Source organism: Sciurus carolinensis, chromosome 4 (genome assembly GCF_902686445.1).
Source record: "Sciurus carolinensis chromosome 4, mSciCar1.2, whole genome shotgun sequence".
NCBI classification, from domain to species: Eukaryota; Metazoa; Chordata; class Mammalia; order Rodentia; family Sciuridae; genus Sciurus; species Sciurus carolinensis.
The window spans coordinates 2780517-2798045 of record NC_062216.1 but is presented as its reverse complement, the minus strand read 5'-3'; the positions used below and the strand labels follow the sequence as shown (position 1 = coordinate 2798045).

Below are 17529 nucleotides of genomic sequence, written 5' to 3'. Positions count from 1 at the left end.
CCACCAGCCCAGGCCCCACGCGGCATCACACCTCTCTGGGCGGCCTGTGCCGAGGCCGGTTTCCTGCTCTCAGAGGAGCTGGGCTCCCTCCTCTGGGCTGCACCCAGGGCAGCCTCCCATGCCTCTTGGGTCCTCTCCACATTTCCGTCTGGCCCTCCTCTGGGCTGTGAGTGCTGCCCGTGAATTTGGCAGCCTCTGAGTCCCTGCTACTGACGCCTTCCAGGCAGCATACGTGCTTCTAACTGCAGAGGAAGTCTCTGTGTGTCCCAGGACCTGCTGGCCTCCGGGCACTCCCCAGCACCTCTAGCCCCAGAGCGTAGACCGCTCGACCCTGCTTGCTTTGGTTGTTCACATGAAAGTCCGAGGGCTGACATTCTTGAAGAGTCTCCAAGCCTCTAGACCTGTCTCCCTGATGGTGGCCACCGCGGGGGGCATCAGCTGCACCCTGGAAGTTCAGTAGGCACTTGGAGACTTACTGATTGAATTCAGGGAAGGCTCAATGTCTTAGGGACAGACTGCTTCAGATTGTTATAAAACCACTCAGTTGCAGCAAAGCATGCAAGTTGCTCTGTGCATGAATTGTACACCTGTCCATTCTGAAGTCAGAAGTTCAAATCCGAAGTTGAGACAAGTCAGCAGTTACCATGATACAATACGGATTCAAGATGATTTGTGGATGCAACTTGGAATTAATAATCATTCAGCTTCCTGACAACTTTTTTTGTCTTCATATTTTAGTGCAGTATAGATTTGTTTATCATTTTAGGCCTGAGATATTATAGACCCCAAAGTAATCTCTGGAACATTTTGTTCTGTACAATTAGGACGCTACATCTATGACATTATTCATATTATTATGTAAGTGCAGACCTCTAGCTGCACTTACACTGTTTGCGGGTGATCGTCTGTACGCATACTTCTGGCACCCATCACATCTGACCTGTCTGCATTGGCTGATATGAGGATGGTTTCTCCAGGTTTAAGCTCCTAACTGGACGGCCTGGGGATCTGTGATCAGCTGACTCAGCTGGTGGGAACTCGTCCACCCAGTGAGAAACGTGTGTCGCCTGCTGGTTCTCTTTCCTTACGTACGCTAACTGTAGATACACCATTTATCTGGTATGGAAAGTCCTTGAAAACCAGGGTCTATATACTGCGAGGAATTCTCCTGAGCTCAGTGATTTGACTTCGATTTCATGTTTCCTCCATGATGACATAGCTTTCTCCTGTGAGCCTTGGCATGCTCACATTCTTGGCATGGTTAGGGTTCTGCAGCTCTGCCTTCACACCCTCAGGTCAGCTGGAGCAAAGGTGGGGGTGAACCAGCAGCATGAATGCACATGTGCCCCCACGGAGGTGGCGGGTGTCTGGGGTGTGAGGAACTGTGGGTATTCTAAAGCAACTGGTCATGATGTTACCCTGAGGAGTGTGCCGATGGTTTCTGCTGCATCCATCCATTCCGAGTGACAATTTATTGTTCCTTAAGGTTCAGCACATTCTTATACTAACAATTTTGTTTCCATTTGTTTTTATATTTTCTAACTAAATACAACCTGTAAGCATTCTTAATTTTACATTTGCATGATTTTAAGATCGTAGATTGAATAAAAATTTAACGACAGACATGATTTAGAAGAGACCTGGGCAGCATTGGAAGGTGGGAATCACTTCCAGGTCAAGTTGATGTGAGAGGAACCTGGCCAGATGTGGGATTCACCAAACTCTCATCCTGAGCAGAGAGCAAGACCCCTGGGGACCCTACCATGTCACAGAGTCCCTGTGAAGGACAGACTGGGACCTCCCACTGTGTTCCAGTGACTTTCCGCCTCCATTGTCTGGCTGATCCTCACCTCATCGACACTTAGAAAACTGGTTCAAGTCGCCTGGTCACCTGTCAGGGCAGCAACATCCCAGGACCCCCTGAGAGGAGCTGGAGGTACTTCCAGTGCAATAATTCCATTTAGCAAGGGAGGAAAATTAGATCCAGAGGAGGATTCGGCTCTCAAGAGCAGTACAGCTGGAACTGCCGCCAGAAGGTGATGAGCACTGGGTTTCATTGGGAATATTGATGAAGCAATTTGTGAGAGAGAGGTTGTGTCCTTAGAGAACTAAATGTCAAAATGAATCAGGTGACAGGAAGGACATTTTTCTTGGTTTGAACTTGGTATTACAATGAGACTATCCTCTCAGACTCTGATCAGATACTTGCTGTTTCCATCTGTTTTGCTATTTCTAAGTTAATTAATGGGGACCTTATTTGATGACATTTCATTGAATCTGCTTCCCATAAGCTCACCATTTCTGAATCACTGCCAGTAGGCTTTCCCATGTACAGAGACTCTCTCTGGACTCTTTCTGTGGACTTTTAGTCCTCAGTGTTTTGTTAGCTGAGTAAAGGAAGGATATAGAAACCTGGACCTTGGTTTGCACACGTCCCCCAGGGGGAGGTCACCCACAGGAAGACAGCGTTGCAGTGATGGATTTGGGAACTGCTGGTGCCATCAACCAGCTGGTGGTGGCTGTAGAATTGGAAGCGTTTTCTCCTGTGGCTCAGGATATTCTCATTGTCCCTTAAACATAGCATTGACTAAATTGTGCCAATGTGGCACTCACACCAGGCTCTCCTGGGCTGAGGATGGGTCACAGGAAGTTATGAACTGCAGCTCACCTTGCCAGACCTCGCCAGTGAGTCCACAGATCTCCATATATTTGTTCCTTTCATTTTCTGAAAGCAACATTCAGGGCATCAAATGTTGTATAATAATGGGAGGGTGTGAGATGGACCTTCTCTTTGGGGCATGACCAAAAGTACTTGGGAAGGTGCTTCTCCGGGAAGAATGGCACATGCAGGCACACTTTGCCTGCAAATATGCTAAAATTGGAGTCAAACATGCAAATTTATGAAGCATTCCATGTTTTTGTAAGCCATAGTAAATACAAAAATATTGAATAATTCCATGCATCCTATCAGATCATAATGGAATGAAACTAGAAACCAACAGCAAGAAAAATAATAGAAACCACATAAACACATGGAGATTGAACAATACTCTTTTAAATGAGAAATGGATAATAGAAGAAATGAGGGGGAGAAATCAAAGTCTTACAAACTAATGAGACCAGAGATACAACATATCACAATCTCTGGGACAATATGAAGGCAGATATAAGAGGAAAGTTTATAGCATTCAGTTCCTACATTAAAAAAAAATTGATCCCAAATAAATAAGCTTATGCTCCACCTCAAGGCCTTAGAGAGGAGGAATAAAATAATTAATAAATCAGTAGAAGATGGGAAATAATTCAGATCAGAGCTGAAATTAATGAGATTGAGAATAAAAAAGCAATAAATAGGATCAAAGCATCAAAAAGTTGATTCTTCAAAAAGATAAATAAAATTAATGAACCTGCAGCCAAACTAACAAAAGCAGAGCAAAACCCCAAAACAATAAAATTAGAGATGAAAAAGGAGATATCATCACAGATGCTTCTGTAATTGACAGAATAATTAGAAACTGTTTTGAAAGTTTGTACCCCAATAAACTGGAAACACTAGAAGAGTTCTTAATAAAATATTAGCAAACTTTATTCAAAACATCAATAAGAGAGTACACCATGATAAAGAGGGTTTCATTCCAGGGATGCAACGTTGGTTTAACACATGAAAATCAATAAACATAATTAACCACTTAAATAACTTAAGGACAAGAATCACATGATTATCGCAGTAGTTGGAGGAAAAGCATTTGACAAAGTCCAGGACCCATTTGTGTTTAAAGCAATAGAGAAACTTAACATTGTGAAGGGTAACTATAACAAACCCAAAATCAACATCATACTGAATGGAGAACAACTGAAAGCATTGCCTCTACATTCAGGAACAAGACAAGGATGCTCTCTCTCACCAGTTCTGTCCTTGAAACTCTAGCCAGAGCAATTAAGCAAGAGAAGTAAATTAAAGGATACAAATAGGAAAAAAAAATAAGTCAAATTATCTGTTTGCTGATGACATGATTCTATATATAGTAGACCCAAGAAACTTTATCAGAAACTTCGAGAGCTCATAAATACATTTAGAAAAGTAGTAAGAAACAAGTATTCATAAATTAGTAGCTTTTCTATACTCCAACAGTGATTTCTGCTAAAGAAGAAATTAGAAAAAACTAACCCATTCACAATAACCTCAAAACAAAATACTTTGAAATTATTCTAATCAAGGAGGTGAAAGATTTCTGCAATGACAATTATAGAACACTGAAAAGAGTAATTGGAGAAGACCTTAGAAGATGGAAAGACCTCCCATGTTCATGGATATGCAGAATTAATATTGTCAAAATGGTCACACTACCAAAAAGCAATATGTAGATTTCATGCATGCAATTCCCGTCAAAATGTCAATGACAATTTTTACAGAACTAGAAAAAAATAGTGCTTAAATTCCTTTGAAAGAATAAGGAACCCAGAATAACCAAAGCAATATTGAGCCAAAAGGAGGCATCACAATATCTGATCTCAAATTATAATACAGAGCTATAGCAACAAAAACAGCATGGTACGGGCATTGAAATAGACATGAAAACCAATGTAATAGAATAGAAGACACAGACCCACATTCCTAGAGTCATCTGATATATGACAAAGGTGCTAAAACCATACTGAAGAAAAGACAATCTTTTTAACAATGGTGGTGGGAAAACTGAATATCCTTATATAAAAGAATGAAAGATCCCTAAAACTCACCCTGCACATAAGTCAAATGAAAGTGCATCAAAGAGAGGTATGAAAACTCAAAATTTACAAATGGTAGAAGAATAATACATAAAACTAAGTCAGCTACATCAAATTGAAAGATTCTGTGCAGTAAAGCAAACAATTAAGAGCATGAAGTGTGAGCCCACAGATTGGGAGCAGAATTTTTCCAGTTAGTCATCTGACATGGGATTAGTATCCAGAATATATAAAGAACTCAAAAAAGTTTAACACCAAGAAAAAAAAGCCCAATCAATAAATGAACAACAGGACTAAACAGACTTTTCTCAAAAGAAGAAACACAAATGGCCAACAAATACATGAAATAATGTTCAATATCTCTAGCAATCAGGGAAATGCAAATCAAAACTATACTAAGATTCCATCTCCCTCAGTCAGAATGACAATGATCAAGAACATAAAAAATAAATGCTGGCAAAGATGTGGGGGAATGGTGAAATCATATTGTTGTTGGGACAGCAAATTAGTACACCACTCTGGAAAGCAGCATGGAGATTCCACAAGAAAACTAGGAATGGATCTACTACTTGGTATTTATCCAAAAGAACTAAAATCACATTCTACATGAGACCCCATCAATGTTTATAGCAGCAAAATTCACAACAGCCAAATTATAGAACCAGTCCATGTTCCCATCAATAAATAGATTAAGAAAATGTGGTATGTATACACAATGGAGTTTTACCTCTGCCATAAAGAAGAATGAAATTATGATATTTGCTGGTAAATGAATGGAACTGGAAAACATCATTCTCTGCTGAGAGAAATAAGCCAGGCTCAGAAACTCAAGAGTGGAATGTTTTCTTGCATATGTAGAATCTTGCACAAAATAAGAAAAACAAATGAGAGTCAGATATAGTAATGATATAAGGAAGATCAGTGGAGTAGAAGGAGATGGAGAGGGAGAGAGGAAGAAGAAAAGGGAGGAAATGCAGGATGAATTTAATAAAATCACACTATGTGCATGTGTAAATGTAAATTCTACCTTTATGTATATGTAGAAAAATCGCCAATCAAAAATAAATAAACCAGTGTAAGGAAAAAAGAAAGAGGAGCACAGCATATTCAGGTCACGTGGGTGTGAGGTTCAGCTGCTGGCTCTGCCTGAGATCTCCCAGTTGAGCTGTGGTTTGCATGTTGGAATAATTCACAGGTGGAGAATCAAGACTCCAGCAAGCACGCCTCGAATGAGCACATTATGGATGACTGTAAAAATAAACAAGCAAGCACCCAGGTCCCGGAGCAAACACTGCTTAAACCGTAATTGCCTGTATAAAACCTAATGCTTACAAAATTACCATACAATTATTCTCTTTGAGATTTTACCAAGAAAAACATGTGTAGGGATTGAAAAGATGAGTCCATGTATACATGTTAAATATGTTCATGTGCTTTAAGAACATATTTATTTGACAAGGATACCTATTGATAACAGCCTTAATAATACTGATTTTCTCTTGTATTTCTGTTAAGATTTAAAATTTGGGGGTCTATCATATGGTATTAATAGGCAAAAAATGCCATCATAGATCATTCAGTCTAGTATATAAAGAAATCATCACCTATGTTATAAATCATTAGCTGTGGCATTAAACATAAGTCTGCCTTAATACTGTATAAATGCACTTTTTTCCAAAACATAAATAAGTAGCATGCAGCAGACGTTCTTTGTATTATAAGCTGCAGTTGTGACTGAAAATCAGTTATTTTAGTTTAAATACCTATGTTTTAATGTATAGGAAATGTTACTGGTGTCTGTGAATTTGTGATTAGGGCTGAAGTCAGTGTCGGGTGACTCAGGAGCTCTGCTCAGGTGGGGTGTCCAGAGCCTGCAGGTCTGACGTTGAAGCTGGGACCTGTGGTCCATGGAAGCCACGTAGCCAGCAGCACCTCTCCGGTGGCTCCATCAGCCTGGCTTCAGGTGGGAGAAGGAGGGATGTCTTCCCCAGGCATGCCCCTCCTCACGTGGAAAAGAAGTCTCATCCACACGGTGCTGCTGGATGCTGGGAATCCACTGCAATTCCAGGATTTGTAAGACAGGTGGGGAAACGATGTTCCCTTTAAATAGAGCCCAAGCAATCCATTGCCAGCAAATCTAAATCAGGGCACCTACATATTTACCAGCCATGTGCACTTCTAGTTGGCACGTGAAGCAGGAGGCGCTTCCTCTGTAATTCAGTTAATCAAGAAAGTAATTCATATGGTTGGAGGCAGGAAAGAGGATCAATGCCCTTTCCAATTAGACTCTCTTGTTGGCATTAACACTGAGGCTTCTTCAGCCCAGTGCTGAGCATGTATTTTCCTGTAAATAGCCCATGCAGGCAACAAATCAATAGAGAGCTGATAACCTATTTTGGGTGCATTGGCTGAGCAGGGATGTCTCTGAAATATTTTTAAAAACTGGATAAATGGGACAGGTGTCTTCTGAACTACCTTGGAGGGCTCAAGGTAATACCATACCGTTTTTGTGAATTGGACTAATGTTCATGCTGCTCTTCAGGAATGTCAGAACTGCCAGGGGTGCTGCTCCCGTGTGCTGCAGAAGCCACTCGCTGCAGACGTGGGGGACCCCGCAGGCTCCCAGCCAGTGGGCACTGCACAGGGAGAGCCCAGCACACAAGCAGCAGAGGGGGCATTTGCCTGTGGTCTCATAGTGTTTTAAAATTCCATTTGTAAGGAAAAAGATTTGAATAAATGTTCTGATTTTGCTTTTTCTTTCTTTAGAGCAAGACTAAAAACAGCCATGATAATTACTAGGTGATGATTGAGACTCTGTTGAAATCCTGAGGAGCATGTGATCTATGGAGACTTTAAGAAAAAAAGATCTAGAATAATGATATTAGGTTGGGACGTGACTGTTCTCTTTAGTGTAAGGTAAGAATGCAGAGTGAATTATACCTTTGAAGACGTGAACCCTACTCAAGTCATCAGAAGCACATGAAGATACCTGGAAAGGACTGTGTGGTCATTTCACCATGGACACACCCGTAACGTGCTTTCCCACAGCTTCAGTTTGGGGACGATGTTTTCCTTAAGAGGTTAAAAGGATCATTCCTTGGTCAGACTTGTTTACTCCTCATTTTCACTGTTATTGGAAAGTCGTTTTCAGGGTAGCAGCTGAACCATGATTGTAAAGTCAAGTGTATTTTTAGCTCTGTGGTCTGACTTGAGAAAATTCCGTCAGGCTCGGTTCACAGACAAGCATCTGGCTCTGTTCCTCTCAACCTTCCTCTTCCCACTTTCCCCTGGCGACCGTCCCTGAGAACACATTCTCATGCTGCAGTGGCTCTGGCCTTGTACTTGGCCATCAAGACTTGGTGGAGCCAACCGTGCACACTGTGGTTGGACGCCTAGCCATATCTCGTTACACAGGATGGGAGGGCAAACGGCCTGAGTAGCTCAAGTCCATTCCTGATCTCCCCAGACCCCACTCCACACCAAGCAAACGCAGACTGAGCCACAGCCGAGGGAAAGTCAGATTGGAGTGGGAACCATCTTAGTGGTGCTTAGAATGTCTTGTTTTGCAGGATTCCCATACACAGAAGCTTGTGTGACCTGTGAGGATGCCCTGTGAGCCTGCTGGGGCCTTGGCAAGTGAGGTTTGAAGGCCAGAGCTTCACAAGCATTGGGGGAGCTCCCCGTCCCATGACTTGTGTGCTGAACACTGAGGGATAGGGAGCAAACCGTCTTCCCTGCCTTCTCCAGGGGTGATCACCTCCCTTTCCCTTTGCAGCAACCATGGGTGAGTGGCCGGGGTGCTGTGCTGAGTTGCTGAGCACTTGGCGTCTGGGTAAACGTCTGACCTCAACCCTTCAGTTTAAGCTTATGAGAGTCCTGCATGGTAGGGGCAGTCTGAGACCGTGTCCTCTGGGCTGACTTTCCCTTGCTGACAGGGTCTTGGATCGAACATGTCAGTTGCCTCAATGTGCGGAAGTGTCCTAAGCACACACACAGCAGCACGTACCCAAAGGCCACCTACCTCGGTGTGGTGGCTTTGCTGCTTTCATATGTCAATACTAACGTCATGGACGTTATCCTGTTGAACTTTGGAAGATGCTAAAATCTTAAGGGCTTGGCATTCTGATAACTTGGCCAATCATATGTAGAGACAATAAGTATAGCAATAACTATCCTCTATGAAGATGTGATTGATGTGCCCAAGTCACATGACTGTGGAGGTGCAGAGCTGGGACCCCTGCTCAGGAGGATGAGTCCTGATGGACTTGAGAACGTGAGACCTGCTTCAGCCCCACAGTTGGGGGGCCTCATGTCTGCACTGGGCTCCTCACAGGAGAGGCACGGGTCAGCTGTACCTTCCTTCTCCAGCATCTGTCAAAACGGCTGCTGAACAGCACAGGCTCGGCCGGGGCCATGGAAGTGGTGCATGCAGCCCTCCACTGTGAGACATTCCAGGTAGATGGCTTAGCTTACTCCTAGGAATGCGCCTGATATTTATTTGTGAATCGGATCAGTATCAATATTTCTTGTCTTTTATTACAAGTAAAATTGAGTCTTTCCTGGGGAAGGTGATACTGTAGCAATAAAGATGCTGCAAAGAAACTTATGATCCATATATCTAATAATAAATTATAAAAGTATGTTATTGCGTGATCTAATTTTTCCTGAACTAAAACCATAATGTAGTAATTCAGAAAGTAATTTTTGAATATTGGTGTCTCTTACCTTTGATAAAGTTTCATTGTGGTTATAAGTTAGACCACAGTAAAATGAGAATTCACAGGAGAAGAGGATCAAACTCCCATGTTTTACGGATGTCCTTTATGTGCTCGGGAAGGTGATGCACTCAGCCTCCACACACAAGGGCCCAGGCCTCTTGGTAGACGGGCAGCAGTGGCTCCAATGTCCCCAGTGCCTCCTCACTTTCAGCTGAGTGGATTCATGGTCTTATGAGCTTTTCAGATATTATAAGATTAAAAGCATATCAACAAATGGGTATGCTCTGGAATATGCTACTTTTTAGCAAAATATTAAAAAGAGAAATCTAATCAAATTTGTTTTAATGTCATAATACTTGGAAATTTTGGTTTTTTTTTTTTTTTTTTTTTTCCTTTCTTAAGCCCCTGAAACTAAGGATTATGACCTTCTGGAAAAGAAACATTTATGAAACTTTTGGTCAGTGCAATTGATTATTATTCAATTTGATTGATTATTGTCTAAAAAGTAATCTTGAAGAAATCCTTATTCTTTTCTTCTTTATACAGGGTCAGGGGTTGACATTTGAATTGTTGGAGGTAGACTTCTATTTTGTAGGAAGTAAGGAATCGATCATCAAAAGATAAAAGGCAGAATTGATGTACTAAATTACACTAATTTTGGCAGTTGGATGGGTGTATGAGCACTTTTGGTGAACTTTAAATACATGTGATTTAAGTGAGGTAAACTTTCATTTTAAGAATGCTATTAATAACATTTATCCTTACATAAAACTAAGTGGTATAAATATATGCATCTGTTCATGACAAAGATCACTGATACTCAAAGCACTGAAACAGTGTCCTTTGTAAGGATGGGCATTCGTGTCCAGAGTAACCCCCGTCTCTGCCTCTTTTAGAAGCGCTGCGTGTCCCAGGGTGGGCAGTCTGCAGGCTGTCCTGCAGGCTGGGACTGGGCAGGGTCTCCAGCTAGTGGGCCATCGTCTCTGGCAGTCTCTTCCTCTCTCTCAGTGCACAGTGAGATTAATACTCCACAGGATAGAGCACTTGACCTTGTTTGTCTCACAAAGATCTCGTTAGATGATGCAGCTGGGCCATTATTAGCTCAGCTTTCTCCAGCTGGTACTCGATACAACAAGAGGCATGACAAGGTCAGAAGGGGGCTGGCCCAGCGCTTTGTGTTTCATCTGAACTAACAGATAATCACCTCTTAAATGGCACTCCTTTTTAATTATGCATTTGCACAGGAACATTGCATTAAGGTGGAAAAAAAAAAAAAAAAGGTTCCTATGGGATGAAATGGGCTCCACTAGCGAGCTGGCTCCCAGCACCCTCAGTTGAGGCGTGGACGCCTTCCAGTCTGGGTGCACATTCTGGACTGGAAGATGCCGGTGCTAACAGGGCTTGGTACTGGGCTGCATTGAGCAATGGGCCCTCTTGGCTTAGTGTCCTCACTCATCTTTGCTTTGAAGGGTTCAGGTCGGGTGTAATTCAGTTTTATAGGATGACAAGTGTTTTATGCACACATATGGGTTTTCTATGTCACCCACTTAAGCAAAGGATCCTTTGATACTAATTCTTTAATATTGCAGAGAAGTGTCTCTATGAAATTTTCCAGTCTCTTCTGTGGTCTTTGTCAACTCTCCTGTCAGAGGTTGGACTGTGATAATGAGACCAGAATCCTATCAAACATCTTCTGTGTTTTCTTTGTTTACACTCTCCCATTAAAAATGCTATTTTCAAAAATCACAATTTTTGCCACATGGGATATCTTCATTTTGTTTACTGGCAGATGACAAAGTAGAGGCATACAGGAGCGGAATAGCTTTCCTGATGCCACATCTCCAGTTACCTTATTGGGAAATGAAAATAACCTGAGTGTTCTGATCTCTAGGCAAAGCCACTTCCTCACTTAGCAGAGGCCTCACCTGTCTCAGTGACGGAGACACAAGGTCTGGAAGAGTTCACCTTGGACTCCCCTGGAGCCCGGCTGGTGTAGGGAAGGTGAGGGCATTCATATTCACACGCAGGTGACTCTGATATGCTGGCAGGGGAGAGGACCAGAGCTCTAGAACCTAAACGATCCCAATTCCAAGGATTCCCTGTCAAGATGTGTGTGTTTCAGACTGTAGATTCCATGCCCTGGGGTGCATCCAGAAGGAATGGCTGTCTGCCTTCTGTTGTTGGCAGGAGGTCTCAGGAAGGATCGCCTGTTCTGGGGGAGACCAGGCTGCATCGCCTGGATGGCTCTACTCCTGCGGCAGGGGCATAGATTTCACTCACAGGTCACAGCTGTTCCTGGGTTCTGAGCTTCATGGGGAGCTTCTGCCCTTCTGGAGGCTAGAACGCTCTCTGCTACTGCGGAGGCTCGCCCTCAGGATCGTTTACGCCACCTCTGGTTCTGAGAGTCTAAGCTCATGTGGACCCGTCTTGACATGTAGGTGAGGAAGTGTGAGGGACTGAAAGGTGGCGGGGGTCTGCAGGGTGCCCGTGTCCAGGCCCCTCTGAGTTGGTCAGCGCGGACTCCCTTGGCTCTGTTTGTTTTAGTTCTCTTCTCGGGGAGGTGGCCAGGCCTTCTGGCCTGGCTGTGAGGGCTCAGTGAACCCGTGCACCTTGACATCGGCGTGGTGTGGCGACTGAGAGAAGCCCTGGCTTGGAGTGCAGTTGTGTGGCTTTGTCACTGCTGGAGAAGTTTATTTGGCTCCCTGTTTCAGAGATTTAGTTCCTAGACAGCTGACTTCATTTTTCGGGGCCCAAGATGAGGCAGAAGATCACAGCTAAAGAGTGTGCTGGAGGAAAGCAGTTTAGGATGTGGCAACGGCAAGCAGAGGGAGCTCTGTTCACCAGGGACAAACAAACCCCAGGCACGCCCCAGGGACCCCCTGCTCCTGCCACACCTACCTGCCTACAGCTACTGCCCAGTTACTCCGCTTGGGGGATTAACGCACTGATTCTGTAAACCTCTCACAGCCCCAACATTTCCCCTCTCAGCTTTCTTGCATTGCCTCACCCATGAGGATCTGGGGACACCTCACATCTGTACCACAACACGTGGCCACTAGAGGATGCACATTGGCATGAGGAGATTTGCGGTCAGACTGGCCGGTCTCATACTCTTCCTTCCTGCATGGTGGTTGACAGTGTGTCTCCACTTCCGTGTCTCAGCCTCCTCTCCAGGGGTTAGGGGTGAGGCCAGCTCCTTCCCAGCACAGACCAATGACTTAGCAAGTGTCACTCAGGGAGGAGACTCTTATCAACAGCCAGTAGTGGAGGACAGGACACCTCAAGGGTGGCCAGCTGCAGCCTGTGGGCCAAATCCACCCCACCGACTTTTGTAAGACTTTTGGAAACACACTGCACTCAGCCATGACAAGCAACCCAGGGCTTGCTTTCAAACCTCAGCAGTGCGTGGAGTGGTGTCCCAGAGACCGTGCAGCCCACTGCACCTGAGCAACATCTGTGGGCCCTGTGAGAAGGCTACTTAACAGCTGACCTTCTAGATCACTCCTTCAGGACTGGCAGACACATAGGGACCGTGGATGTTCCTCGAAGTAGATACTAGAGTCCTATTAATGATATGCGCCTGGCTGCTGAGGTTTATGCACCTGGCTTAATGTATCCTTTTGATCATTTTATAGAGACTTACAAAGTAGCAACACACCTCATGCATATGTAGAAAAAAACTGAAGAGCAAACTGTTTGGTCCATGAGACTTTGGCCAGGTGAGGGACATTTGCATTCTGATTTTTTTAGCACCTTTGAGAAAGTCAACTCTCACTATAAGAGAATGCTATTTCAGTTCCTGTCAGACTCGGCGAGCACTGTGGATCCATGCCTGAGAATTGCAGCTTCATGTACAAACTCTGCTTTTGAAAAGATGGGAAGAGGAGCAAAGAAGACTGGAGGATGGAAAAAAAGGATTGAGGTGGTATCGAGCGAGCGGACGGATCAACTGCTCATCAGGCTCACGCAGGGGCTGCGGGTGGTCGGCTAGTGACATTGGCAGGTGGAGTGACTCTTCTTTGTGGTTCTCTGAGAGAGAAGACTGGCTAGATGTAGTTTCAGAAGTATTTTCATCTCTGAGAACAGTAGACATTCGTACTCGAGCTCTGTTGAAATAATTTATGGCGTCCTGTGATCAGATATTGTCCTTATAACTACTGCATTGGCAGCTTCAAGCTTTTATATTTTCATTTAGCAATATAGATGTCACTAAGTGTGCCAATAAATACCGACAAACCCCTGAAAAGGTCAGATGGATTCTATAATTCACACACCTGCCTGATTCTAATGACTCCTCAGGATTCTCTGTGAACACCATAAAATAAACAGCCTGGTGAGGAGCCTGCGTGTCGCTTCCCGGCGCCAGCTTCCTGATGAAGCCTCACGCTCACAGAGGACTTCCTGGGCTCTCGTTGACAAAGGCGCGTGGTCGGAGGAGCCTGTCTGAGCTGCGTGTGCCGAGCAGCTGCAGGTGCTGAGCGTGGTGCGCTCCTGGACTCTGCTCCGAGGGCTGCCTCAGTGCGCTCAGCCCGGCCCACGCGCTGTGGCAGTGCCAGGGCGGCAGGGCTGCTCACTCTGCCCCGCGGGGCGAGTACACGCCTGTTTCCTCCAGGTCTACCCACGGTCCCCTCCCTGCAGCCTAACCCGACACCCAGCATCCTTCTCCCCTGCGCTCTGAGAGGCACCCCTGGCCACGGGCCCAGGCACCTTGCTCCCCGTGGTGCAGAGGCCTGCAGTCTGGCTCTCTTCAGCCCTGTGGACTCCAGCACCCTCCTGTCCCTGCTGGACGTGCCATGGCCGCCAGGTCAGGGATCTGGAATGAGAGCTCCAAGCCTTGTCCCACTCTAACCCTTTTCTGCTGCTGAAGTTCCAGTCCTGCTGATTGGCCGCTAGGCCCCCTGGAACCCGGTTCTGCCCGTTTTCTTTCCCAGGTTTCTTTTCTGGGCTTTATCTCAATGATAAGCACGTCTGCCCCAAACTGAACTGCCATCTACAAAAGTGGAGCCCTCCTCCCTCTGAATTGGTTCCCACAGCCCCATTCCTAGTGTCCTAACTCGGCCAGGAAGCCTCACGTGGACTCCTGCTCCGGACACTGACGCTTTCTGCCGCAGGGCCGTGCTGTGCTTTCCACAGGGCACCCTGGGCTGCCTGTCAGAGGAAGGGAACAGCTGGCTGGCTCACCTCGTGTCCCCATGTCCACTTTTCAGGAACATATGGAATAGATGCAGGAAACGTGGGGACTCAGAGATGAAGAAGAGCTTGCGTCGCGGTGCACCCCAGGTGCCTGCCTGCCCCCGTGGGTCAGGAGTGCTGCTCAGCCACCCCCACCTCTTCTACACGGTCTCCTTGAACTCAGACGGGACTACAAATGGAATGTCAGCTGTCCCCCTGCCCCATGAAGTTCACAGAGATGCAGAATATTTTCAGGATCATTTTTATTGTCAGTTATAAATATAACTTCAGTAGATACATATCTTAACATCTGAGCATCCTATAATCGAATGGTTAGTGGATTTATCCTCAAAATTTCTTCACACATACATATCCAAAAGGCACTTAAATTAAAACCATCATTTTTATGGCAACAAGTTTTGCAGTCATGATATTTCACATTTCGATGTATGCAAGTGAGTACGAAGACTTTTTGTATTGTCTTCCATGGAGCATTAAGATGGAGGTGCATGATCTCCAGATTGGAGGTGTTATTCACCTACAGATTTCAGAGAGGTTAATGCCAGTCACGGGAACAATTCCCCAGTGGAGTCAGTGCCTAACTGCAGAGGAAAGGAGAGTCTGTGTACCTGCACCAAGAAGGAACAACTACGGGGTTGAGACCTTCAGAGGCCAGGACAGCCAAAGGTGGGCTGAGGCTCACGCCTTGGCCTACTGCACATAATTTTACTGGTTGTTCTCTGGTACGTTTCTATGTCCCTGGACCCCAAGGCCTGTGAGAGGATGGGCCACTTGGGGTGACAATGGTGTCTTTGTTGGAGTCCTCAGGGAAACCCTCATGGCTTCCCGAGGTTTACCTGGCACCTCTGGGGTACTCACCGTGCAGAAGGGAGGTAGATCTTTCCTGTGGAGAAGACAACAGCTAAGACTTCCATGGGAAGGGTCTGAAAGGGAAGCAGAGTCCCTGATGCTTACTCAGCAGAGTGTGAGCCACCGAGCTTTGTCCCTGAGCACACAGATTTGGTGAATGGCTTTCATTTTGCTCTTTACCTTCAGTGGAAAGCAAGCATTTTTGAAACCTTTCTGTATAAGCTAGTGCTGTTTATCATGTGGGAGCTAGAATATTTGGTAAATTTTGAGCTTCTAAAGTATGTTTGCTATGTGGTCACTCTCTCCATGTTTAAATGTGTGTTTATGTACACTCACGTGTATGCACAGATTTAAGCATAGATCATATTTATGCTCTTAAAATGTATGTAAAACCAATTGTCCTCTTTTCTATCCTAATTGCTACTCTGAGAAATACCTGTTAAATGGCACCATGCAACCAGCTTTGAAAATACCATTTCCCACTGGAGTTAAGGTTGATGTCCAGCAGTTCCAAACCTTGGAATGTAACCACGCCAGGACGCGCCAGGCTGCTGGGGGGTTTGTGAGCAGGAAAGCGTGTCCTGACGGGAGGCTCTGCCGACTCTTCCCTGCTGGCCTCAGTCCACTGTGCATTGCTGACTGAGCAGCATGGACGCGAAGGTTCCATGGAAACCTGTGCATGTGCCCACACACGTCCCTGTCCTAAAACTGCAAGGTGCGGACAGCGAAGAGCTCACGTTACTGATCCTGGGACTCCAGGTCATCGTGTGTCTTGCGTTGTGACATTCATTTCTCCCCACGCCTATGCCATAGGAAATGACTCATTTCCATTTTGACAGGCAAAAATGGGAGGCTGGAGAAGAATCACTGAGGTGCTCCCTTGGAACCCAGCACTGAGCTCCGGGCCCTGAGCTTGTAAACATGACACTGAATTTTTTTTTTTTTTTTACCTTACTAATTATTGGCAGTAAAAATAATTCGTAGAGGAAATCATCAGAGATATTTGCATCAGTATTTTCAGTTTTTTTTTTTAATCAGTTTAGCAGAACAAAACATGGAAGCAGAAGTGTGCATACAACAGTCCATGCATCTTTACAAACTGAAAACTCAGAGGATTTCAGTGCGTAGTTAAGATACAGAATACCGGCCACTGAGGCCCAAATATATTCTTGAGAAATCCTAAGTCCCATCGCCAGGGCGACCATCCTCCGCTATCCAACAGCATTGTCCGATCTTGCCTGTTTTGATGAATCACGGGACTCTGACGTCTGTGCTGTGTGACTTTGAGCTTCTTTCCCACGGCATCCTGAGTGCTCTTGCTTGCACTGCTGTGATTGTGAGGTGGTCTTTTCACTGCTGCACATTTAAGTTTGTGAGCATGAGCATGCCACACCTGATTCACATTCCTGATGGCACTTCACCACTTCAGCCTGTGACAATGACACACAGTGCCACTGTGAATATGCTGGTGTTTACCTTGGGTGAACTGCGTGGTGTGCGCACGTGCGTGAGGGAGACCGGGACCCAGCCCTGAGGTGGGGCTTGCTGCAGGCTGTGCACCTGCCCGGTAGGTGGAGGGCCACCGACTGCCCGCAGTCCCCGCTCACAGTGTGGCGGTGGCAGCCACTTCAGGTGCTCCCCAGCCGCCCTCCCGTTCCGGGCCAGCCTAGAGCAGGCGTGCCACTCTCCCCGTGCTGGGGTTGCACCGAACGTCTCTGAGGGCCGAAAGGCCGATGTCCACTGAGCAACGGAGGCGCCTTCTCTTCCAAGCGTCAGTGCCCGACACTGACGCCTCATGTTCCTGTGGGTGATGTCCCCCTCGGGTGTTCGCAGGGTGTCCTTCCGTGTCCTGAAGGCAAAGCTCCATTGGACGTGTGGGTAGGAGATCTGTCCTCGTCCTCTGGCTAAGGGTTTGAAGGACTTCTCGGGTTTACATGGGTAGGCTGTGGACATTTTGGTCTTCTGCTGATATTGAAAACTTCAGATCAGGTAGAGGGAAATGAGGGGGCGGGGGCATGAACGAGGTGGACTGAGACATCGT

At 45.6% G+C, this 17529-nt stretch overlaps 1 protein-coding gene across 1 annotated transcript in view; it reads left to right on the top strand.

The window, feature by feature from the left end:
- Csmd1 (CUB and Sushi multiple domains 1) overlaps positions 1–17529 on the top strand; it is a 1673782-nt gene that overhangs the window by 921817 nt on the left and 734436 nt on the right. The window lies entirely within an intron of this gene.